This window comes from Nicotiana tabacum, chromosome 1 (genome assembly GCF_000715075.1).
Source record: "Nicotiana tabacum cultivar K326 chromosome 1, ASM71507v2, whole genome shotgun sequence".
Lineage (NCBI taxonomy): Eukaryota > Viridiplantae > Streptophyta > Magnoliopsida > Solanales > Solanaceae > Nicotiana > Nicotiana tabacum.
This window is the reverse complement of record NC_134080.1, coordinates 145402184-145428153: the sequence shown is the minus strand read 5'-3', so window position 1 is coordinate 145428153 and position 25970 is coordinate 145402184. Positions and strand designations below refer to the sequence as shown.

General features: G+C 41.7%; 1 long non-coding RNA gene across 2 annotated transcripts; it reads left to right on the top strand.

Moving 5' to 3' along the window:
- Positions 1–233: 233 nt before the first annotated feature.
- LOC107767693 (uncharacterized) lies at positions 234–25751 on the top strand. 2 transcript variants are annotated; one of them, XR_012709703.1, is made up of 2 exons: positions 234–717; positions 25069–25751. It is a non-coding gene; the product is annotated as an uncharacterized LOC107767693 (long non-coding RNA). The 2 variants fall into 2 exon arrangements; XR_001643958.2 differs by having other exon boundaries at positions 240–717; positions 25166–25751.
- Positions 25752–25970: the final 219 nt, after the last annotated feature.

The following is a 25970-nucleotide window of genomic DNA, read 5'->3' as shown; positions in this document are numbered from 1 at the left end:
GTTAGTTTTATTTTAATAGTAGGATTAATTAATAAATGAGATCGTATTTTTAATCTCGTTCGCAAGGAAAGAGTAAATCTTGGGCTCAAGCAACCCATTTTTAGGCCTAATTTTGGACCTAACTGATTATTCCCAAGCCCATAATTCCAAGGCCCATACCCTTTAACCTAACAAACACTACAAAAAACTAACCTAGACCTATATATATACACACAAGCTAACACCTAACGCTCGGGGGGCCTAAGGAAAAAAGATCTGAAAGATATCCTAAAGCCAGAGCGCCGCTTTCAGAGAACCCCACCCCCTCGATCGAGTATCTTCTTCTTCTTCTTATGCCATTTTCAATGGTTTCGTCTGAAGCAAAAAGCAACAACTCCATGAGCTACTGTTCTTGAACAAAATTGAGACCTTAAGCATCAGCTTCCTCTTATCCAAAAAGAAAAAATAAAAGACATGAGCATCTAGAAATGGGAGGGATCGAAAATTTCCAGCAGTTTCTTCATCTCGTAACTCCGACAACCCTCCATTGAGTCCGGCGAAAGCCGAGTTCGAACCCAGTCATAAACTCAGCTACAAAACCATCTGAAATAACATCTCAAAGCAGCACGAAACACACACAAAATTAGCCAAGGTTTTGAGTCGAGCCCGTCGAGTTCGCCCATTTGGTGTTCTAGTCGAAGGTTTCGTTTTCAATTTCCAGTAACCTGTATTGCCGAGGTATGTACCTTGAGTTTCTTTTCCGTTTGTTCAATCAAGTACTGAAGAAAATTATTGCTTATTGAGGTGCACTTTTATTTGATATTGTTTCTTAGCATGCTTTGCTTGTATGTATGAGTGTGTTCATGTCATGATTTATTCATTGTGTTTATATGTTGGGTCATATTGATTTACTGCCTTCCTAGTGGTGTATTAAAATTTAGAATTTTATTTTGTTTGCTTGTTTCTTTTGGTTTGATGAAGTAGTTTGTAACACACTTGTCGAATTTTTATGATTAATTTGGAAGATGAAAGATCTGTTCAGACGAATTCTAATATCGTCCGTACGAATTGCATGATTTTGTTAGCTTTAAGGGGCTGTAGGCTTGGTTTGGATCCTTAGAAGAATTGATGTTCAAGTTTAAGTAAAAGGGTTGCATAATAATCCCACAGTTTAGTTCAGCTCTAGTTGCTTTAGGCATGTTACAATAAAATTATCATAGCTATGGGTACGGTTCCCGTGACGTAGTTGTGATACATAATCACAAATTCGGGGGTGCATTTCATGTAACCCGATTATAACAACTTCGAATAATGAGACTTTGTGAAAAAATTTGAGGCATGTCGTGCCAAATTAAATCTTAAAATACATGGCCCTCACTTAATTAGTATTTTAAAGTCCTTAGAATTCGAGGCGTGCCATTTAGCTAATTTTTATGGCCCCCGCAAAGTTTCTAAAGCGTAGTTGCTCTAGGCACGTCATTTAAATAAAACTACCTTCCTAAATTCAGGTGCGCATTTATGCAACCCAAATCCAAATCTCAACAATATTAAAATATGTCAAAGACCACGGGTGCATTTATGTGACGTGGTTCAAGACGTGTTTTAATAACGCTGCAATCTTCCTAAAAATGAATAAAAGCGGTTAAAAACTAAAATTTACACATAGGTTCATAGTTGTTTAAAATCAGACAATTAAGCCGAATATAATAGTTGAGCGACCGTGCTAGAACCACGGAACTCGGGAATGCCTAACACCTTCTCCCGGGTTAACAGAATTCCTTACTCGGATTTCTAGCTCGCGGATCGTTAAACAGAGTCAATCTTTTCCTCGATTCGGGATTTTAACCGGTGACTTGGGACACCATAAATTATCCCAAGTGGCGAATTTGTAACTTTTAACAATAAATCCCGTTTCGATTGTCCTTTAATTGGAAAAAAACTCCTTTATACATCACCTTCCGGGGGTATAGTGAAAAAGGAGGTGTGACACCATCTCGTAGTCCAACTCATAATGCGAGGGGATCTCCTGGAATACTGATACGTAGTCCCAAATGTAAATACTCAGTACAGGGGGAATCTACAGGGTGCAGTCCTGTAGTTCCAAAGTAAATGTGTAGGGGGATCTCCTGGAATACCGTTTCATAGTCTCAAATGTAAACACTCAGTACAGGGGGAATCTACTGAGTGCTGTCCCGTAGTTCTAATGTAAATGTGCAGGGGGATCTCCCGAAATACTGTTCTGTAGTCCCAAAGTAAACATACAGGGGGATTTTTCGGGATACCGTCCTGTAGTCCAAAAGCAAGCACACAACAACAATAAGAAGAGTACACAGTTCAATTCAAGTTCCATACTAAGGTAAAATAGGTATTTCTAACCTAGCATGCTGCACGTATTCCAAATAAGGCAGTTTGAACACTTAAGGCAATTAAGTCACTTAGACATGCTTTTCCTAAGCTAACAACAGGCTTAAATTACATGTAATATAAATAGGAAAGGAAACATACTAGTAATTACTTAATGAAAACCGGCTATTCAACAATTAGCACAAGTACGCACTCGTCACCTCTCGTACACGGCATTTCAATTATCAATAATACCAAATCCTAAGGGGAAGGTCCCCCACACAAGGTTACACAAGCCAGTTACCTCGAACCGTCTCAAAGTCAACACAAAACCGCGTTCTTGCAACGAGTACTTGACTCCAAATGGCCCAAATCCCAATGATTTTCTCTAAAAATCTCCCTTGAAAAAGCTCCCCAAAGCTTCTTCCCGTTCGAAAAGAGGTGAAAATAACTCAAATTCACGAAGCCAACTATTTATATGTTCTGCCTAGCTTATCCGCTTCTACAGTCATGGGACCGCAACTGCAGTCCTGCTTTTGCGGAACAAAGGTCGCATCTGCGACAAATCACTAAACTCAGTTTTCCGTACCTGCGACTCCCCATACGCAGATGCAGTACCACTTCTGCGGTAAAGCTCCCGCTTCTGCGGCTCCTGCTGTTACTCCCCTTTTTCGCTTCCGCGATGATGTTGCCGCTTCTCTAGCTATGCACCTGTGGGACCCAACCACAGGTGCAGTTATGACAAAAGATCAGCATCTGAAGCTGCTCAAACAACACCCAATTCTTCCGACAACCTTCTGAAACCATCCCGAGGCCCTCGGGACCTCAACCAAAAACACAAATAAGTCTAGTAAAACTATCCAAACTTATACCAATCCTTAAAACACGTAAAACAACATCGAAACCACGAATCAACCCCGAATTCAAGCCTAAGAACTCCCAAACCCTAAATTTATGCTTTCGATCAAAAGGTCTATCAAACCTCGTCCGAATGACCTAAAATTTTGCTCACACGTCACATTCAACACTATGGAGCTACTCAAACTTTTGGAATTCCATTCCGAGCCTCGGATCAAGTTCTCACTATCGAACCGGAGACTTCAAAATTCAACTTTCGGCATTTCAAGCCAAAATTAGCTATGGACCTCCAAAACACAATCCAAACACGCCCCTAAGCCCGATATCACCCAACGGAGCTAACAGAACTATCAGAATTCCATTCCAAGGCTATCTTCACACAGTTCCTATTACGATCAAATTTCCAAAACTTAAGCTCTCATTTAGGGACTAAGTATCCTAAAACTCTCCGAAACTCAAAATCGAACATCCCGACACATCAAAATAGCAGAAATAAACATGGAGAAAGCAGTTAATAGGGGATCGGGGCGTTAATTCTTAAAATGACCGGTCGGGTCGTTACATCCTCCCACACTTAAACATTCGTTCATCCTCGAACGAGCATAGAGACATACCCGAAATAGTGAAAAGATGAGGGTAACGGTTGCGCATAGCCTGCTCGGTCTCCCAGGTCGCCTCCTCGACCAGATGACCCCACCACTGAACCTTCACTGATGCAATGTTCTTTGATCTCAGCTTTCGGACCTGCCTATCCAATATTGCCACTAGTTCCTCAATATAAGATAGATCTTTGTCCAGCTGAACTGAACTAAAATCCAACACGTGCGACGGATCACTATGATACCTCTAGAGCATCGAAACATGAAAAACCGAATGAACCCTTGCCAAGCTTGGAGGTAAGGCAAGCTCATAAGCAACCTCCCCAACACGCCTCAATATCTCAAAAGGGCCAATAAACCTCGGACTCAACTTCCCCTTCTTCCCAAATCTCATAACGCCCTTCATATACGAAACCCGAAGTAGAACCCGCTCTCCAACCATATAGGAAACATCACGAACCTTCCGGTCCGCGTAACTCTTCTGTCTGGACTGGGCTGTATGGAGTCTATCCTGAATCACCTTAACCTTCTCCAAAGAATCCTGAACCAAGTTTGTGCCCAATAATCTAGCCTCACCCGGCTCAAACCAACCCACCGTGGATCTACACCGCCTACCATATAAAGTGGTGCCATCTGAATGTTGGATTGATAGTTGTTGTTGTAGGCAAACTCTGCCAATGGCAAGAACTGATCCCAAAACCCTCCAAACTCAATCACACACGCACGGAGCATATCCTCAAGAATATAAATAGTGCGCTCGGACTATCCGTTCGTCTGAGGGTGAAATCTTGTACTCAACTCCACTCGAGTACCCAACTTATGCTGAATAGCCCTCAAGAATCATGAAGTGAACTGATTACCTCTATCTGAAATGATGGAAACTTGAATACAATGCATATGAACAATCTCCCAAATATAAATCTCTGCTAACCGCTCCGAAGAATAAGTAGTACACACAGGAATGAAGTGGGCGAACTTGGTCAGCCGATCCACAATTACTCAAATAACATCGAGCTTTCTCAAAGTCTGTGGGAGCCCAACTACAAAGTCCATGGTGATCCGCTCCCACTTCCACTCCGAAATCTCTATCTGCTAAAGCAACCCACCCGGTCTCTGCCTCTCATACTTCACCTGCTGATAGTTGAGACACCGAGCTACAAACCCAACTATATCTTTCTTCATCCACCTCCACCAATAGTGCTGTCTCAAATCCTAATACATATTCGCGGCACTCGGACGAATGGAATACTGCGAACTATAGGCCTCCTCTAGAATCAACTTCCGAAGCCCATCAACATCGGGTACACAAATCTGACCCTGCATCTTCAATACCCCGTCATCACCAATAGTCACATCTCTAGCATCCCCATGTTGAACCTTGTCCTTGAGGACAAACAAAAGAGGGTCCTCATACTGACGCTCCCTGATACGGTCAAATAAGGAAGACCAAGAAACCACGCAAGTTAGGACCCGACTAGGCTCCGAAAGATCCAATCTCACAAACTGGCTAGCTAAAGCCTGGACATCCATTGCCATAGGTCTCTCCGATGTTGGTAAACAAGCCAAACTCCCCAAACTCTCTGCCCGACGACTCAAGGCATCGGCCACCACATTGGCCTTGCCCGGGTGATATAAAATTGTGATATCATAGTCCTTCAGCAACTCTAACCACCTCCTCTACCGCAAATTAAGATCCTTTTGCTTGAACATGTGCTGAAAGCTCCGATGATCAGTATAAATCTCACAAGGAACACCGTACAAATAATGGCTCCAAATCTTCAGGGCGTGAATAATGGAAGCTAACTCGAGATCATGGATAGGGTAATTTTTCTCATGTACCTTCAACTGTCTAGACGCGTAGGCAATCACCATACCACCCTACATCAACACCGCTCCAAGTCCAATCCTCGAGGCATCACAATAGACCGTATATGACCCCGAACCTGTAGGCAATATCAAAACTGGGGCTGTAGTCAAAGCCGTCTTGAGCTTCTGAAAGTTTGCCTCACAATCTTCCATCCACTAGAACGGAGTACCCTTCTGGGTTAGCCTGGTCATAGAGGTTGTGATCGATGAAAACCCCTCCACAAAACGACGAAAGTAACCCACCAAGCCAAGAAAACTGCAGATCTCTGTAGCTGTGGATGGTTCGGGCCAACTATGCACTGCCTCTACTTTCTTCGGATTCACCTGAACACCCTCACTCAATACTACTTGGCCTAAGAATACAACAGAATCCAACCAAACTCACATTTTGAGAACATAGCATATAACTTCTTTTCCCTCAAAGTCTGGAGCACTGTCCTCAGGTACTGCTCATGATCTTCCCGACTCCGGGAATATACCAGAATATCATCAATAAAGACAATGATGAACGAGTCAAGATACAGCCGGAACACACTATGCATCAAATGCATAAAAGCTTCTGGGCCATTGGTCAGCCCAAATGACATAACAAAGAACTCGTAATGACCATACCGAGTCCTGAAAGCAGTCTTTGGGATATCTGGCTCCCAAATCTTCAACTGATGGTAACCTGAGCGCAAGTCAATCTTAGAAAACACCCGTACGCCCTGGAGCTGGTCAAACAGATCATCAATAAGAGGCAAAGGATAATGGTTCTTCATTGTGACTTTGTTTAACTGGCGATAATCAATACACATAAACATAGAACCATCCATTTTCTTCACAATCAAAAAGAGCACCCCAAGGTGATACACTTGGCCGAATAAAACCCTTATCAAGCAATTCCTGTAACTGATCCTTCAATTCCTTCAACTCAGGGGGGAGCCATACAATATGGAGGAATAGAAATGGGCTGAGTTCCTGGCAAAAGATCAATGCCAAAATCAATATCTCTATCAGGCGGCATGCCCGAAAGATCAGCTAGAAACACATTAGGAAAATCACGTACTACTAGGACTGAATCAACTGAAGGGGTATCAACTGATATCTCTCACATAAGCTAGATACGCGTCACGCCCCTTCTCAACCATACAATGAGCCTTAAGGAAAGAAATAACTCTACTGGGGTGTGATCTAAAGCACCCTTCCACTCAACACGCGGAACACCTGGCATAGCCAGCGTCACAGTTTTGGCGTGACAATCAAGAATAGCATAATGGAGCGACAACCAGTCCATGCCCAAGGTAATATCAAAATCTACCATGTTGAGTAACAATAAATTGGATCTGGTCTCAAAACTACTAGGAGTAACCAAACACGATCGATAAATGCGGTCCACAACAAGAGAATCTCACACAGGAGTAGAAACATAAATGGGGGAACTCAAAGAATCCCGAGGTACACCCATGTGCGGAGCAAAATAAGAAGACACATAAGAGTAAGTGGAGCCTTGATCAAATAGAACGGATGCATCTCTGTGACAAACCAGTATAATACCTGTGATGATAGAATCGGAGGCAACAGCCTCGGTATGGGCAGGAAGGGCATAGTATCTGGCCTGGCCTCCCCCTCTAGAGAGACCTCTACCTCCCCGACCTCCACCTCTATCTGGATGAGCAGGTGGGGTAGCAACTGGAGCTATACCCATAGCCTGAGAACTCTACAAGGCACGCTGTGGCTGGGAAATCTGTGAAGGTACACCCCTCCTAAGTCTGGGGAAATCCCTTAACATATGGAATGTATCACCACACTCAAAATAAGCTCTAGAAGGACGTGGAGGTTGTTACTGGCTCAGGCTAGGCCTGCTGGACTGACAACTAAAATCACCCCGCGCAGGAGGCACACTAGATACTAGAGGCGCATAATAAGGCTCCTGGGGCCTAGGAGGAGTTGGAACACCACTGGCTACTGGAAGAGCTGAATGAACGAAGCGACTCATATTACCCCTAGCATGATGACCTGCTGCTGGGGCACGGGCACCAGAATAATGGCCCGACTCTTGAAACCTCTTGGCCTCCCTCTCCTCTCTCTCCCTAGAATGAATACCCTCAATCCTCCTAGCAATGCTCACCATCTGCTGATAAGAAATATCAATCTCCAACTCACGTGCCATGTTAAACCTGATTCTAGGAATAATCCCCTGAATAAACTGGCGAACTCTCTCGTGAACAGTAAAAATCAAGGCTGTGGCATGTCTAGCCAAGCTAGTGTAACGGATAGCATACTCCAAGACACTCATAGCACCCTAGCACAAATGCTCAAACTCTATGCGTCATGCATCCCTGAGGCTCTGAGGAACAAACTCTCTCAGGAACATATCTAAAAACTGAGCCCAAGTCACTGAAGCTGCCTCATACAGACTGTCTAACTCATAGGTGCGCCACCACTCATAAGCGGCTTCTCGAAGCTAGAAGGCAATAAAAGAAACCCCACTCAATCCTGATATACCCATAGTACGGAAGATATGGTGACACTTCTCTAGAAATCCCAAGGTATCATCGAAGGCTAACCCACTGAATACGGGAGTATCATACTTATTGAACCTCTCAAGTCTCCGCTGCTCATCCTCTGAAGCTGCTGCCCTCTCCTCGGGCTGACCTGGGGCTACAGGTTGTACAAGAATATATCTCTGGGACATGATCAACATGCACTCGCTGCTCAGGAGTGCGGGGGGCGGGAGTCTGTGCTCCTCCCCCGGCCTGAGATGTGGCTGCAGCAAGGGGGAACTACCCTGCCTGAGCCAAAGTGGTGTACATGCTCATGAACTACGCAAGAGTCTCCTGGAGAGCTGGAGTAGTAGTAGCAGCAGGCGTATCAGGTGCCTGAACTCCGGCTGGAACTGCTGGTGGTGCCTCGACGGCAGCTCGCGTGGGTGCTCTGGCTGCACCATATGTGCGGGTGCCTGATCATCTCGGGTAGCGCGTGTCCTCACCATCTATGAGAGAATAGAAGACAGAAGTTTAGAATTGTGATGTCAAAATCTCGCACGACAAGGAAATCAATTGAGGCGGAATTTTCTTAACAATTACATAGCCTCTCGTAGATAAGTACAGACGTCTCCGTAACGATCAGCGAGACTCTAATAAACCGGCTTGTGATTCATAACTCCTATAAACCTAGAGCTCTGATACCAACTTTTCACAACCCCGGTTCACCCTCCATGAATTATCCTGACGGCACCTAGTCTCTATGACTAGGTAAGCCTAACAATGCGGAAAATAAACCAATTTGCGGAAGTAAAACAATTAAAAACCGAAATAGTGAAATAAAATAGCGTTTAAAAGTGCTGCTCGGCATACACAATATTGACTCTCAAAAACAAATACATTTCCCAAAACCCGAAATCTCATGATCACAAGCCTTTGAATGTCTACAAACATCTAACTCCAAAATATCTAATAAGTAAATGAAAGTACAGAAGGGATAATACAAAAAGGGAGAGTAGAAAGTGACTCTTTGGTCTGCGGACGCGGCAGATATATCTCAGAGTCTCTACAAGCATCTCGTCTCAAGCGTGATAAGTATGAGTAGAAGTACCTAGATCTGTATATGAAAAACATGCGCAGAAAGGTCATGAGTACACCACAACGGTACTTAGTAAGTGCCAAACCTAACTCGGTCGGGTAGTGACAAGGAAGGTCAGGGCCCTACTAAGGTTAAATAAAATATAAGGTTCAATAGTGTAGAATAAAACAGTATAAATAAGTACAACAGTAAAAGTAACACGGGATATAAAGGACAGCAACAACTACTATAGAGGCAGAGTAAACACAGAAAGAAATACAGCTCAACGCAAAGATAACAACCGGGGATCTCCTAGGATACTGTCCTGTAGTCCCAAATGTAAATATCCAGTGGATCTCCGGGGATACCGTCCCGTAGTCCAACTCATAATGCGAAGGGATCTCCCAGAATAGCGATCCGTAGTCCCAAATATAAATACTCAGTACATGGGGAATCTACCGGGTGCAATCCCGTAGTTCCAATGTAAATGTTCTTTGGGATCTCCTAGAACACCGTTCCATAGTCCCAAATGTAAATACTCAGTACATAGGGAATCTACCTGGTGCAGTCCCATAGTTCCAATGTAAATGTGCAGGGGGATATCCCAGAATACCGTTCCGTAGTCCCAAAGTAAACATACAGAGGGATCTCCCGGGAATCCTGTAGTCCCAAAGTAAACACACAACAACAACAACAAGAGTACACAGTTCAATTCAAGTTACATACCAAGGTAAAACAGGTATTTCTAACCTAGTATGATGCACGTAATCCAAATAATTAGTTTGAATATGTAAGACAATTAAGTCAATTAGACATGCTTTTCCTAAGCTAACAACATGCTTTAATGGAAATTAATATAAATAGGAAATGAAACAAACTAGTAATTACTTAATGAAAATCGGATTTTCAACAATTAGCACAAGTACACACTCGTCACCTCACGTACAAGGCATTTTAATTATCAATAATACCAAATCCTAAGGGGAAGGCCCCCCACACAAGGTTAGGCAAGCGGCTCAAATTCAACCCGAAACCATGTTCTTGCCACGAGTACTGGACTTGAAATGGCCCAAATCCCAATGAATTCCTCTGAAAACCTCCCTTGAAATGCTCCCCAAGGCTTCTTCATGTTTGAAAAGAGTTGAAAATAACTCAAATTCAAGAAAGCAACTATTTATATGTTCTGCCTATCTAATCTGCTTCTGCGGTCATGGGACCGCACCTACGGTCCCGCTTTTGCGGAACAAAAGTCACAATTGCGACAAATCACTAAACTCACTTTTCCACACCTGCGACTCCCCATACGCAGATGCGGTACTGCTTCTACGGTAAAGCTCCAATTCTACGGCTCCCGCTATTACTCCCCTTTTCTGCTTCTGCGATGATGTTGTCGCTTCTGCGGCTATGCACCTACGGGACCCAACCGCAGGTGCAGTTATGACAAAAGATCAGCAGCTGAAGCTGCTCAAACAACCCCCAATTCTTCCGACAACCTTCTGAAACCATCCTAAGGCCCCCAGGAGCTCAACCAAAAACACAAACAAGTCTAATACCACTGTCCAAACTCATACTAATCCTTAAAACACCTAAAACAACATTGAAATGACGAATCAACCCTGGATTCAAGCCTAACAACTTCCAAACTCTAAATTTACACTTTCGATCAAAAAGTCTATCAAACCTCGTCCGAATGACTTGAAATTTTTCACACGCATCACATTCAACACTACGGAGCTACTCCAACTTTTTGAATTCCATTCCGACCCTCGGATCAAAATTTCACTATCAAATCAGAGACTTTAAAATTCGACTTTCGGCATTTCAAGCCTAAATTAGCTACAGACCTCGAAAACACAATCTGAACACGCCCTAAGCCCGAAATCACCCGACGGAGCTAACGGACCCATCAAAATTCTATTCCGTGGTCATCTTCATATTGTTCTAACTACGGTCAAATTTCCAAAACATAAGCTCTCATTTAGGGACTAAGTGTCCCAAAACTCTCTGAAACTCAAAATCGAACATCCTGACAAATCAAAATAGCACAAATAAACACGGGGAAAGTAGCTAATAGGGGATCGGGTGTTAATTCTTAAAACAACCGGCCAAGTCGTTACAAGTTGATGGGAAGCTAAAAACCATGGTGAGTTCTCTTGTTCACATATTGATGTTTCATAGTGAAATAATCATTTTATTATTATGTAGGCCTCGGAGATGCCATTGCTATATAGTCGCCCCGCCCTGTGAAGAAGAAATCCTAAAGCCAACCAAGGAAAATAAAAGAAAAGTAAAGCTTAAAAGCCTAGAGCCGATCCCGCAGCCCTATTTGTAGAAGTGGCCAAACACCTTCAGGATGATGAGGAGGAGGGAGAAGATGATGACTTCCTATTGGTAGCTCGGAAAAAAGGAAGCACTACGGATTCCAAGTCCGCCGAATCGGTGATGGCTGATACGGTTCATTCTTGAAATGAAGAAATTTCGGAGGGGAGCTCGAGTAGAGTCCCCGAGCCATCGGTGGTAAAAATGCATCTCATCCCAGGGGACATTTGGTGGGAGAGCCCGAGGAGCCTAGTTCCGAGGCCCTCCAAAGAGAGGATAATATCCGAAGTGAATCACTTGGGATAATTAACGTAGATGACTCGCCGACGGGCCATGTGTTCTCCGAAGGGCAATTCCGAGATGCCTAGGCCATGAGGACTCCTGATATAGAAACAACTCATGAAGGGAGTGATTTTTTTGAGAGTGTCTTGCAGGGGTCAAAGATGGTTTGGATCTTGATGCCTCATTTATCTTTAATGAGGCCTAGAGTCTTCTCAAACAAGTAAGTTTTTGTCTTCGTAGTTACGCTCGAGTTTTATTGTCATTTTTCTAAGTTTGACTCCTTTTCTTTGTGTGAAGGCTGTGGCACTTCATCGACAAGCATTTTCCAAATATCGAGTTGAGCTTGACCGATCTGAAGCCGAACTAAAGAAGTTGGTGGAAGAGAGGGATGGCCTTAAGCTCCTCTACGTAGAGAAAGAGGAAGAGGTTAGGGATATCTGAGTTGAATTGGCAAGGGCTCATCAAGAATAGACTGAGCTCATTGAAAAGGTAATAAATCCTTTGAGGGTCTGTTATGCATTCATTTGATTTAGGGATTAACGCTTCAACTTTGCAGGCCCAGCAGAAGGGCGAGCTGGTGGAGCAGCTTCGAGAACAGCTCAAGGTGAAAAAGGTCAAGACCCTGTGTGGAAGCAACACATGGATCATGTCGCCTCAGAGAAAGATACACTTTAGGACCAGCTAACTTCAATCAAATGCTAGCTTCAAAATGCAAAGGAGGAAAGCTTGGCCCAGAGCCGAAAAATCGAGGAGCTCGAAGCTAAATCAGTCGATGAGCTTGTGAAGGCCAAATCTGAGGCAGAGGCATTTGTGTCCTCGTACCGAGATAATGCCGAAGCTTCTAACATTCGGGCACAAGAGATCTCCATTGCGGTTGAAGTTAAATTATCATGTGCTCTCAACTACGCCAGGTGACAATCCCGAAGAGAAACACTCGAGGAGGTGCACGCTTGTGGCTTTAACCTCTCTGCTGATATTGAAAAAGCAAAAACATTGGAGGAAAAGGTTGCCGCTTTACTCTTTGATGAAGAGGATTTTGCTAGTGGATCCGAGAGTGGAGGAGATGAGGATGAAGTCCCTAAAGAGGAGGTTCCCGAAGACGCGGCTCTCGAGGATGCGGCTCTCGAAGATGTAGCTTCCAAAGATGTGGTTATCGAGGATGTCGCCCCCAAAGTAGATTAGGTTCTTTTGTTTTTATGTTTGTGTAAGGCCCTTTGTGGGAATTGTAAATACTCTTTATTAATATAAGGAGTTCCCTTTCTTTTCGCTTTATCTCCGATTTGTATTGAATTCTGCTTCGTCTTCATTTGTGAAAAACTTTGATGTTATAACTCTAATGATCAAGTGAGCACTAGCTTGGACTCGGAATATAACAAACCCTTAGGTTTTTACTGATCAATGGGAGATCTTTGAATTTATAATAGATTATCTCTTAAGGTTTTTGTTAATGCCCCCCAGTATTCGAGTTTGATTGAAAAGAAGCCTTGGATACTGTTGAGTTCTCCTTAGGTAGCACATAGTTGTTACCTCATTAAACACCTTGCCGGTAAAACCCATTTGGGACAAAATTCGAGCTATGGGAAAAAGAGTGCAACACATGCTTTAAAACCTAAGGCCTTCGTGTAAAATATGATGCCTTCGAGATCGTATGCCTTCGATAGCTTCGATCAAAAATCTGTAATGAGTTAGTTTTAAACTTAAATGGACAAAAGTATAAAGTCATACCTTAGCAGTAATATCGTTTGCATTCTAAGTGTTTGACAATCGTTCGCCTTCCATCGTGCCAAGTTTGTAAGATCCATTGCTGACTACTCTGATGACTCGGTACGGTCCTTCCCAAATCGGGCCTAGTTTCCCTTTATTCAGGTCTCGAGTATTGATAGTGACTTTCCATAGAACTAAGTCCCCAATCCCGAAGTGTCAAAGGTTTGTCCTTCTATTATAATATCTCTCGAATCTTTGTTTCTGCGCCGCCATCCGAACAAGTGCAACTTTTCATTTTTTATCAAGTAGTTCGAGGCTGGTATTCATAGCCTCGTGATTTGACTCCTCCGGTGTATGTCAAAATCTTTTGTTGGGTTCCCCGACCTTGACCGAAATCAAGGCCTCAGAGCCGTATACTAACGAGATCGGGGTCGCCCCCGTGTTGGCCTTTGATGTTGTTTGATACGCCCAAAGAACCTCGAGTAGAACTTCTCTCCATTTTCCTTTTGCATCATCCAACCTCTTCTTTAAGTTTTGAATGATAGTTTTATTTGTTGACTCGGCCTGTCAAACAGACATTTAGAAACTGAATTTCCATTCATTTTGGTAGATATCCTGAATCGACACACAATGTGATCCCAGATAAAGTCAATAACTTCCTTTTCTCTGACCTTCTTGAAGGCCTGGGCTTCCACCCATTTAGAAAAGTAATCAGTCGTAAACAAAATGAATTTAGCTTTACTGGGGTCGTTGGTAGGGGGCCAACGATTTCCATTCCCTGTTTCATGAAAGGCCACGGGGACAGGACTGAGTGAAGTTGCTCTCCCGGATGGTGAATCATCGGCACAAACCATTGGAACTTATCACACTCTTTAACAAACTCCTTAGTGTCTTTTTCCATGTTATCCAAGTAATACCCTTCTCTAATAATTTTGCGAATCAAAGACTCGACGCCAGAGTGATTCCCACAAGTACCTTCGTGGATTTCTCATATAACATAATCGGTGTCCCCCGGCCCCAAACATACCGCCAATGGTCCATCGAATGTCCTATTATACAATGTTCCATCTTCATCCAACGTGAACCTAGCAGCCTTGGTTCATAGAGCCTTTGACTCTTTATGATCCCATGGGAGCTTATTATTTTTCAAATATTTGATATACTTATTCCTCCAATCCCAAGTCAAAATAGTGGAATTTATCTCGGCATGACCCTCTTCGACCACAGTTCTTGATAATTGGACGATAGTCCCCGGGACAATATCATCTTCTTCTACTGATGAACCCAAATTAGCAAGTGCATCGGCCTCACTGTTTTGTTCTCGAGGCACATGATTTAGAGTCCACTCCTTGAACGGTGCAAAGTTACCTGCAGCTTGTCCAAATATCTTTTCATCCTATCCTCTGGAACTTCAAAGCTTTTGTTTTCTTGATTTACAACCAACATGGAATCGCACTTGTCTTCAATGACTTCTGCCCTCAGGCTTTTATATGGCTCGATACCTACAATCATGGCCTCATACTCGGCCTCATTATTAGTCAACCTAAAAGTTTTTATAGATTGTCTAATAGTACTACCTGTTGGTTGCTTCAAAATAATACCGAGCTCAGACCATTTCACATTCGAGGCACCGTTCGTGAAAATGGTCCATATCCCCGATGATGTACCCGATTTTAGCATAAGTTCTTTCTCTACTTCGGGTACGAGGGTCGGCATAAAATCGGTCATGAAGTCATCCAAGATTTGAGACTTGATGGCCGTTTGGGGTTGATATTCGATATTCTACCCACAAAGTTTGATTGCCCATTTGGCCAATCGGCCTGATAGCTCACGCTTATGTAAACATTTTGGAGAGGATAAGTAGCTAGCACATATTGGGTGACACTAGAAGTATGGCTTTAGCTTTCTAGATGCGCTTATTAATTCAAGTACTAATTTTTCTAAGTGTGGGTATCTAGTTTCAGCATCTCCTAGAGTCTGACTTACATAATAAACAGGGAATTACGTACCTTGCTCTTCTCGAACCAGCATCTCACTTACCGCTATCTCGAACACCGCCAAATATGAGTAAAGCTTTTCATCTACCTTCGGAGTGTGAAGTATAGGTGGGCTTGATAAATATCGCTTTAGTCCCTCTAATGCTTGTTGGCATTCTGGGGTCCATGCGAAATCTTTTCTTTTAGCAAGGAAAAGAACATGTGGCTTCGATCCGATGACCTTGAAATGAATCGACCCAAGGCGGCTATCTATCATGTTAACCTTTGTACGACTTTCACACTATCTAGAATAGTGATATCTTCGATGGACTTGATCTTGTTCGGGTTGATTGCGATCCTTCGATTTGATACCATGAGGAACTTGCCTGAGTCGACCCCGAAGGCACATTTTTCTAAGTTAAGCATCATGTTGTACTTCCTCAAGATTTTGAATGTTTCCTGCAAATGAGTTAAATGGTCCTCAGCGTACAGGGACATAACCAACATATCATCAATGTAAACTTCCATTGATTTCCCTATCTGTTACCCGAATATTCTGTTAACTAAGCATTGGTACGTTGCTCCCACATTTTTTAGCCCGAAGGGCATTACATTGTAACAGTACTTTCCAAACTTAGTGATAAACGAGGTCTTTTTCCGGTCCTCTGAGTTCATCTGAATTTGATTGTACTTGGAGTAAGCGTCGAGAAAGGTAAGGATCTTGTGGTCGGCCGTGGCATCGATCATGTGATCGATGTTAGGAAGTGGAAAAGAGTTTTTAGGGCATGCCTTGTTTAAATCCTAATAATCTATACACACTAAGTTTGTTCACTTTTTAGGGACTACAGCTACACTTTCTAACCACTCGGGGTTTTTACCTTCCGAATGGATCTTATTTTAAGAAATTTGGTTACCTCATCCTTTATGAATGCATGCTTCACCAAGGATTAGGGCCTTCTCTTTTACTTTACCAATTTGAATCTGGGGTCGATGATTAGCTGGTACGTTGTTATTTCTGGCGAGATCCCTGTCATATCTAAATGGGACCAAGCAAAACAATCCATGTTATTAATAAGAAATTGAATGAGTTTTTTCCTAAGTTAGGGGGTTAACCCCATTCCCAGGTATAACTTTTTCTCGGGCATCTGCCCGACCAGTATGACCTGTTCCAGTTCCTCGACCATTGACTTGGTTGCATCTGACTCTTCGGGAACAACAAAACTTCGAGTAAGGAAATCCTCTTCTTCTTCTTCTTCTTCTTCGATTACCTGTTCACCCGATTCGCTCAAGGCTGGAAATAGTGATTACTATTTGGCTATCTGCTTATCTTTGATGCTCGAGTTTTCTAAGGTCGAAGGCGCTGGTACCGGTATTCTCTCCTTGACTACAAACATTTCCTTTGTAGCATGTTGTTCTCCGTAAATCATTTTAACATCATCCACTGTTGGGAATTTCATCATCTGATGAAGGGTTGAAGGTACTGCCCTCATGTTGTGGATCCATGGCCTCCCGAGTAGCGCAGGTTCACTGGTAGGATTATCTCCCCCTTCGTTGTTTCGCTTGCCATGTTGAAGCCATTTAGGACTCGAGATGCAGGTACAATTTGGTCGTGCAGGCCGAGCTGCTCTATGACCCTCCAGCTGGTTATATTTGTTGAACTACCTGGATCCACGAGAACACGCTTAACTTGAATTTTATTTAACAAAATAAAAATTACTAGGGCATCATTGTGCAGCTGAGATATGCCTTCCGCCTCCTCGTCATTGAATGATAGGATGACCTCGGGCACATAACTCCGAGTCCATTTTTCTCTGGTGATCGACACCTTGGAACATCGACACTGCCTACGATCATATGAATTACGTGTTGCGATTCATCCTGCTCATTTTTTTTGTTTGCATCTCCTTCCGTGAAATGGTTCTTAGCTCGATCACTGAGAAATTCTCGAAGATGACCCTCATTGAACAATCAAGCTACCTCTTCCCTTAGCTGTCTGCAGTCTTCTGTCCTATAACCATGTATGTCGTGATACTTACACATCAAGTTTGGATTCCTTTGAGAAGGATCGGTTTGCATATGTCTGGGCCACCTGGTGTCTTTGATTCTTCCAATAGCTGACACGATCCCCGATGCATCTATACTGAAATTATACTCCGACAAGTGAGGTGTTTCCATAGGGTCGGTATGTTTATCAAAACCATTCTTACTCATAAGTCCCCGAGAGCTTTGACCTCGATCATTTATTCGATCTTACCGAGGAGTGTTACGCCCTGAACCTTTGTTTCTCCGATCGACTTATGGCTGATATTGTTCCCTGTTCGATCTTGGATCCCTATCTGTATCCCTCAGGGCCTTAACAACCAATCTATTAGGATGAACTGAACCCGAGAGGGCTCCTAACTGGTCGTCCTTGACCCTGATCTTCGAATTGTAATGCTTATGTACGTCTGAACAAGTCACAGCTGGGTACTCTATCAGATTTTGTTTCAATTGTCGTGACGCGATTGAACTATGCTCGTTCAAACCTGGCATAAAAGCTTGTATTGCCCAATCATCCAAGACTGGTGGTAATTCTATTCGCTCCATTTGAAACTGGAATACGAACTCCCTTAGCATCTCATCATTCCTCTGTCTTATCTTAAAAATGTCTGATTTCCTTGTCGCCACCTTTATGGCCCCGGCATGTGCTTTCATGAAGGCGTCTGCCAACATAGCAAATGAATCAATGGAATTCAGCGGCAAGTTGTGATACCAGATCATGGCTCCCTTTGACAAAGTTTCCCCAATTTTTTTCAACAATATTGACTCGATCTCATCATCATATAAGTTGTTTCCTTTAATTCCACAAGTGTACGAGGTAATATATTTATTAGGATCAGTTGTCCCATTATATTTAGGTATATCAGGCATGCGGAATTTTTAGGAATGGGCTTCGGAGCTGCACTGTGGGAATGGCTTCTACATGAATTTCTTGGCATCCAAACCTTTCAAGACTGAGGGTGTCCCCGATATATTATCGACAAGGGAGTTTTAAGTCTCCATTTTTTGTCATTATCCTCAATCTATTTCTCCCCGGACTTGATTCTCTTGGTGAGCTCCTTGAGCATCCTCAAAATCGTTGGGTCAGTCCCCGAGCCATTACCGTTTGATCTTTCTGGCAACGACTCAGTACATCGAGTGTTTTCTGGTTTGACTATACTTGGAGTTTTGTGCTAACTTTAAAGCTGAGCGATAGCAACCTATTGAGCTTGAAGCATCTCGAATATTACATGGAGGCTGACTCCCCCATCTCTTATACCTTGTGTTCCTTGGACACTAGATCGTGCTTCCTTACGTAGACTCCCTCCGGGGTCTGTGCCTAAATCAGCATCCAAAGCAATGTGTGAACTGACATCAACACATTACACATTTGGCACTCCCCCAGGGTTAATCGGTACCTACCCCTACATTGTTGTTTTCCCCATGGAATCCAAGACCATTGTCACTGTGTGCGGGTATGTTTTGCGAGTTTGACATATTTTAACCTGAGAACAAAATTCTTGACAAGAATAAGTGCGAAAATAACATGTCTTATTAGAATAAGTACTGAAATAACCACTATTATCTTTAGCCCCACGGTGGGTGCCAAACTGTTTACCTAGAAAATACGAGTAACAATCAAACTTGATTTATGGTTTTAAATATATATGATTTAGTTCAATACTAATTAATAACCAAGAAATCTAACGTGTAAATGAAAGAAGTAAGTAAAATCAAACCAGTGAGTAAGCCAGTCTCGACCTCGAGTAAGGCGGCCACGAGATAGGTCAAGAAAAACAAAGAAACAACAATAAAGTTAAAGGACAACTCTGGTGAGCAATGAGCGAGAAAGTCAGAGAGTATATTCTTTGGACAATGATTGATGATTGTTACAAATGATTGAGGTCCCCTTTATATAATAGGGGAACCCTAAATAAGGTACTTTTCTATTTACAGTATGGAATCTTATTGGGACAGTTGTCTAATCGCCTAGTACGGATTAGTACTAACTTGTACAAATCTATTCTGGAATTTATGCTATGATTTTAGTGACGTGGTAGGAATCTTGCTCATTCTATTACAATCTTATAATGGCACCATCTCGGGGTTGGGAATACTCGGCTTCAATACTCATCGCATACTTCAATCCTCGGGCCTTGTAATCTGTCATCGAGCTCGGGCCTAATCCATATAGCTCGAACTCGATCCATCCTAAACTCGGGCTTAAGGCGACCCCTAGAGCCCGTGAAATCAGGCATAGTTGATTTTGACTGTATACAGATCTCATGAACTGTACGACTGCCCCCGAGTTGAACTCATTGTCGTCGACAGAGGATCCCAAGTTAGCGTGAGCATTGACCTCGCTACTTTGATCCCGAGGCACATGTTGTAAGGTGCACTCCTTGAACCGATGTAACGTTACCTGTAGTTTATCCAGGTATCTTTGCATTTATCCTTCCTTGACTTCGAATGTTCCACTAACTTGGTTCACCACAAAGAGGGAGTCGCACTTAGCTTCGATCACCTATGCCCCCAAGCTTTTGGCCAGTTTGAGACCTGCAATCATGGACTCATACTCGGCCTCGTTGTTAGCAAATTTTACAGTCCTAATAGATTGTGTAACTACAGTACTTGTTGGTGGCTTTAATACTATGCGAAGTCCGGACCCTTTTGCGTTCGAGGCACTGTCTATAAAGAGGGTCCACATTCTCGAAGAACTCCCCGAGTTCAATAACAACTCTCTTTCAACCTCGAGTATCAAGGCCGGCGTAAAGTCAGCCATGAAGTATGCTAAAATTTTAGACATATTAGTGGTCTAGGGTTGATACTCGATATCATATCCGCTGATCTCCATGGCCCATTTGGCCAATTGCCTGGAGAGTTCGGGTTTATGCATTATGTTTATCAATGGGCAAGTAGTCAAAACACATATGGGTGGCATTAAAAGTACGGTTTCAACTTTCTAGAGGCGCTTAGCAAAGCAAGCACCAATTTTTCTAGGTGAGGATACCTTGTTTCGGCCTCACCTAAACTCCTGGTAATATAATAGATTTGAAATTGCATACCATCCTCTTCCCGAACCAGGACTCCACTTACCGCTACTTCAGATACTGCTAAGTACAGGCATAGTTGTTCATTTATCTTTGAAGTATGAAGCAATAGTGGGCTCGAGAGATATCGCTTGAGTTCCTCAAAGGCTTATTGGCACTTCGGGGTCCACGAGAAATTATTCTTTTTCTTCAATAGTTAAAAGAACCGATGGCTCTTGTCGGATGAGCTCGAGATGAATCGACCCAAGGCGGCTATGCAACCGGATAACCTTTGAACGGCTTTGACGTTGTCCACAACAGTGATGACTTCAATGGCCTTTATCTTATCTAGGTTAATCTCGATCCCTCGGTTGGACACCATGAATCTGAGAAATTTCTCGTACCCAACTCCGAACGCGCATTTCTCCAGGTTCAGCTTCATATTGCACTTCTTCAATATGTTGAAGGTTTCCTGCAAATGTTTTAAATGGTCCTTTGCTCGAAGGGACAAACTAACATGTCATTAATACAAACCTCCATTGATTTTCCTATTTTGTCTTCGAATATCCGATTTACTAGGCGTTGGTAAGTGACACCGACATTTTTTAGTCCAAATGGCATTACCTTATAACTGAAAGACGTTTTTTCCTGAAGGACGTTTTTTCCTGATCGCTCGGGTCCATCCGAATTTTGTTGTACCTAGAATCGGCGTCGAGAAAACCAAGAATCTCGTGGTTGGCCGTTGCATCGATCATGTGATTGATGTTTGGCAAAAGAAAAGAGTCCTTGGTGCATGCCTTATTCAAATCTGTATAGTCTACACAAATTCTTAATTTATTCTCTTTTTAGGGACTACCACAACATTTTTTAACCAATCTAGGTATTTAACCTTCCAAATCGACCCTATTTTAAGGAGTTTAGATGCCTCAGTTTTAATGAATACATGCTTGACTTAAGACTGAGGTCTCCGATTCTTTTTGGCCAGACGGAACTTCGGGTCCAGGCTCAGCTTGTGAATTGTTATTTTTTTGGGGGGGGGGGGATCCCTGTCATATCAAGGTGGGACCAAGAAAAACAACCTACGTTATCTATGAGGAATTTAATAAGTTTTTTTCTTGAGCTCGGAACATAACCCTGTGCCCAGGTAACCTTTCGATCGGTCAAATTCTCGATCAATTTGACATGTTCCAGTTCTTCGACCATTGATTTGGTGTCGTCGGAGTCATCGTGTTCTATAAAGGACCTGGGAAACCCGTAATCATCATCTACATCAGTCCCCTACTTCTCCGATTGGGTCGGGGTTGGTGTTGGTAATTTCTATTTGGCTTCTCCCTTAGCGACCGAACCCGGACATTTTGTCATTGTAAGTGCGGATATCAGGATCACCTTTTCGACCGCGAACATTTTGTTTGTGGCTGGTTGTTCTTAGTAGATTTTTTTAATCCTTCCTAGCATTCGGAATTTTAACACTTGGTGCAGAGTTGAGGGTACTGCCCTCATGTTGTGGGTGCATGGCCTCCCTAATAGAGCATTGTACCTTATACCTCCTTCGATTACATAGAACTTGGCTTCCTGAATGGTCCTAGAGGTATTCACCGGTAATGTTATTTCCCCTTTAGTGGTCTCACATGGCATGTTGAATTTGCTTACAACCCGGACTACAGGTACGATTTGATCTTGTAGATCGATCTCTTCTACGACCTATGATGTTGGCCGACTGATGTGCCGTAGAATTTCGGCACATTTGATACCAATTACATAGACTTTAGTTCGTATTTCAATGCATTTGTAGTTAAATCTTATAAAGTTTTGGTGTTTTTTAGTGCATAAGACTTGAAGACCCAAACACATGGAAAAAAGTCAAAAAATCCATAGAAGAGTAGGAATGTAGCAAGTATGTGACCGCAGAAGTAATATGCAGATCGCATAACCACCGCAAACTGAAACAGCAGTTTTGACCAACTGAAGAGAAGATTGTGCGATCTATTATGCAGTCGCATAGCACTTCTGCGAGCCGCATAATGATCGCATAACTGAAAATTGAAGAACTTGGGTAGCACATCTGCGATGGAAAATGCGGCCACATAACTGATATGCAGACCGCATAATGAAAATGCGGTGGAATCTAGGCTTGCAGATCTGAAGTTCTACGACTCAATTGTCAACTATGGGGACCGCATACATGGTTTGCGACCATTATGCGGTCGCATAAGAGCTCTCCAAGGTCATTTTTGTCCAATCTTGACTCCGACTTTCAGTCCACTATAAATAGATTTACGAGAATCTTTGTGGGGTATTAAGTCTGAAAAAGGGACTACATTGAAGGCATTGAATACGCCAATAATTTGGAAGCTTGGGAAGATATAGTCTTGCACTTTTGTAAGCTTTATGACTCTATTTTGTAGCAATTGCGAACTATCCCTCTACCTGATCTACTTAGCAATTGCGAGCAAGGTATCACATTTGCGATACCTGAGTCCCCCTACTAAGCTCCCAATTGCGATCATGGTGTTCGCAAATGCGACACCAGAGGCATCAACACACCAGGTCCTGTTTTTCAGTCCAAAACATTCCAAAATATGCCTGAAACTCATCCGAGCCATCAGGGCTCCAAACCAAACATCCACATAAGTCTAATAAAATCATATGAACTCGCTCACACAATCAAAACACAAAAATAACATCAAAAACTATGAATCAAACACTAAAACGCATGAATTTCAAAATAAAGTTCAAGAACTACTAGAATTGCAACTAAGAGTCTGAATACTATCAATTCAACTCCAAATGATACCAAAATTTTGCAGATAAGTTCTAATTCTATGTCGCAGAACTCAAATTCCGAGCTCAATAGCTAAAAGTCAACCTAAGGTCAAACTTTCAACTTCAAATTGCCAAATTTCGACAAAATAAAACAAATCAACCTACGGTCTTCCGAATTTAATTCGGGGAATATGCCCAAGTCAAACATCACGATACGAAACTATCGGGGCCATCAAAATACCATTCCGGGGTGATTTTCACAAAAGTCAAAGTTTGGTCAACATATCTAACTTAAGCTTCTAAGTCAAGAATCAAAGGGTCTAAATCAACCCGAAATCTTCCCGGAAAGAAACTAATCAAACTCGTAGGTCATAAAACCATAAACACACATGTGTGAAGTATCACAAGGTGAAACGGGGTGCAATTACACAAAATAACCGGTCGGTTCGTTTCATTCTCCATCTCTTAAAATAAACGTCCGTCCTCGAACGTGCATAAGGACACACCTGAAGTGATGAATAGATGAAGATAATGAATTCGCATGTCGTGCTTTGTCTGCTAGGCTGCCTTCTCGACCATATGAACCCTCAAATGAACTGTTACACCCCATAAGTTTAACAACCTTGACACTATTATATATATATTTTATATGGTATATTGAGTAGAATATTTTTTGTAAAAGAAAAAAAAATGGCTTGAAAAATATGATTTTAGAGAAACAAAGTAACACGATATGTTCTATAGAACGGAGAGTAAACTTCTTTTTTTTTTGTATAGTTCGTATTTTATCCGTTTTAATTAATATAATATTATATTATTAAGGACGTTCAAATTTATTTAGATAAATGTTTCATGCCTCATTTTATTTATTTTATTTAACAGGACGTAGAGTTATAGGATTGTTTCACTTACATATCATATTGATGAGTATTGAAGAGAATGTTAAATGGTCAAAAAGGTTAGACTAGACTAACATCATATTACATATATATATAACTCAATGACCTTAAATGGTTAAAAAGCTGAAAATAAATATTTGATTATGTAGTGCTTCAAACGAGATTATGTTAAGTTTTTTTTAAAGTTAGTAATAAGTAGTACAAACAGAGGAGTATTCAAGTTGAGATATGTGGGTTAACGTGAATCCATACTTCTTCCATAAATCATGTATAACGATGTTATTCTTCAAAATTACTTAAATATATGTGCGTGAACCCATGCTCAAAGATTATTACGGTGCAATTATTATGGCTGCACCTTTACAAGTAAAACAGTTCAAATCCTACTTTGAACGGTCATGTTTCCGACACGGAGTATAAATATATATGTAAAAATTATTAAAATTTTGAAAAGAGTATAATTTGAAAGTATACACATACTAATATTTCAAAAGGAGTATAATTAATATGTTTTAAAAGTATACACATAATATGAGAAAAATTTATGAGATTTTCTTTATTGTAAAGATATGAATTACTTTTTCACAAGAAAATAAGGTTATGTTTTTACCATTTTATGAATTAAGTGTATGGATTTTATTTTTTTTACTTTTTATATGAGATCGGAAAAATTAGAAGTTATGTGCAATTTTTCTTTATGAATATTTTAATGAAATAATAGTGTATGTATTTGTTTTATATAGTACCACATAACCATGATAGTAAAATATATAAAATGTATTAAAACTGAATAGTATTTTAAGTATGTTGAGATAATTCTTAATTACGCGGATAATTGGTAATTATCCAAAATATTTTGGATAAAAACATAACATGGCAAATTTTGCAGTGTGACTCATACTTTCATTAATACATGTGGCTTGACCACATGAACTTTGGGAAAATGTGATAGTATTGCTAAGGACGTACAACATTTGGATATACAGAGCTGCTGCTAGTACTTGCTTGTGCAGCAAAACATGATGTTGGTACCAAGAGTTCTGCCTGGGGGAAGGAGTTGTCGGACGGCACATCCAGTAGCAATTCCTCGTCAGAACTTCCATTTGCAAAATGGAGAGAATCCAGATTCCAGCATAGGAGAATTATTACAAGGCAAGGCAAATAGGCTTTTGGACTGAAGCAAAAGCTATCGATGTATATTAGTTCCTTCTACTCATACCTGCTTTTCATAACCACCATATTGGGACTCTTCATTGCTTTCTTTGCACCTGAAGCGAAATGGGTTGAAAAGTATTTCCATATGAATTAGTGATATAGTTGAAGCACATACTGCACATGGAAAATAGAGCTAGGGAATTTTTCCTCAAAGAAAAAAATCTACTATTCCCCCATTGCCCTCAAATGAAGTTTTAGCATTACTTAAGCTGGGGAAATTATGTGGCAAAGATACTTGATAAAGAGGAAAGCTAGACAAATTTTATGGACCATCTGTTGCAAGATTGAGGAAATTGTTCACATGTACAAGTATGACATTAAAAGTATGTTAATTCTATCCTTTTTTTTCTTTTGGCATTATGCAAGTAATGATATGTAAACGTAATAATATTTTTGTCACGATCCGAATTTTCTATCCTCGGGACTCGTGATGACGCCCACTCGTGAAAGCTGGTAGGCAAGCCGAATGTTATAAATTCATTACCATTTTTATTAAGCTTTTTCAACAGTTCAATATAATAAGTGATCAAACAGCGGAATAAATTAAATAACCAGAAATGCGGAAGACGAAAACTT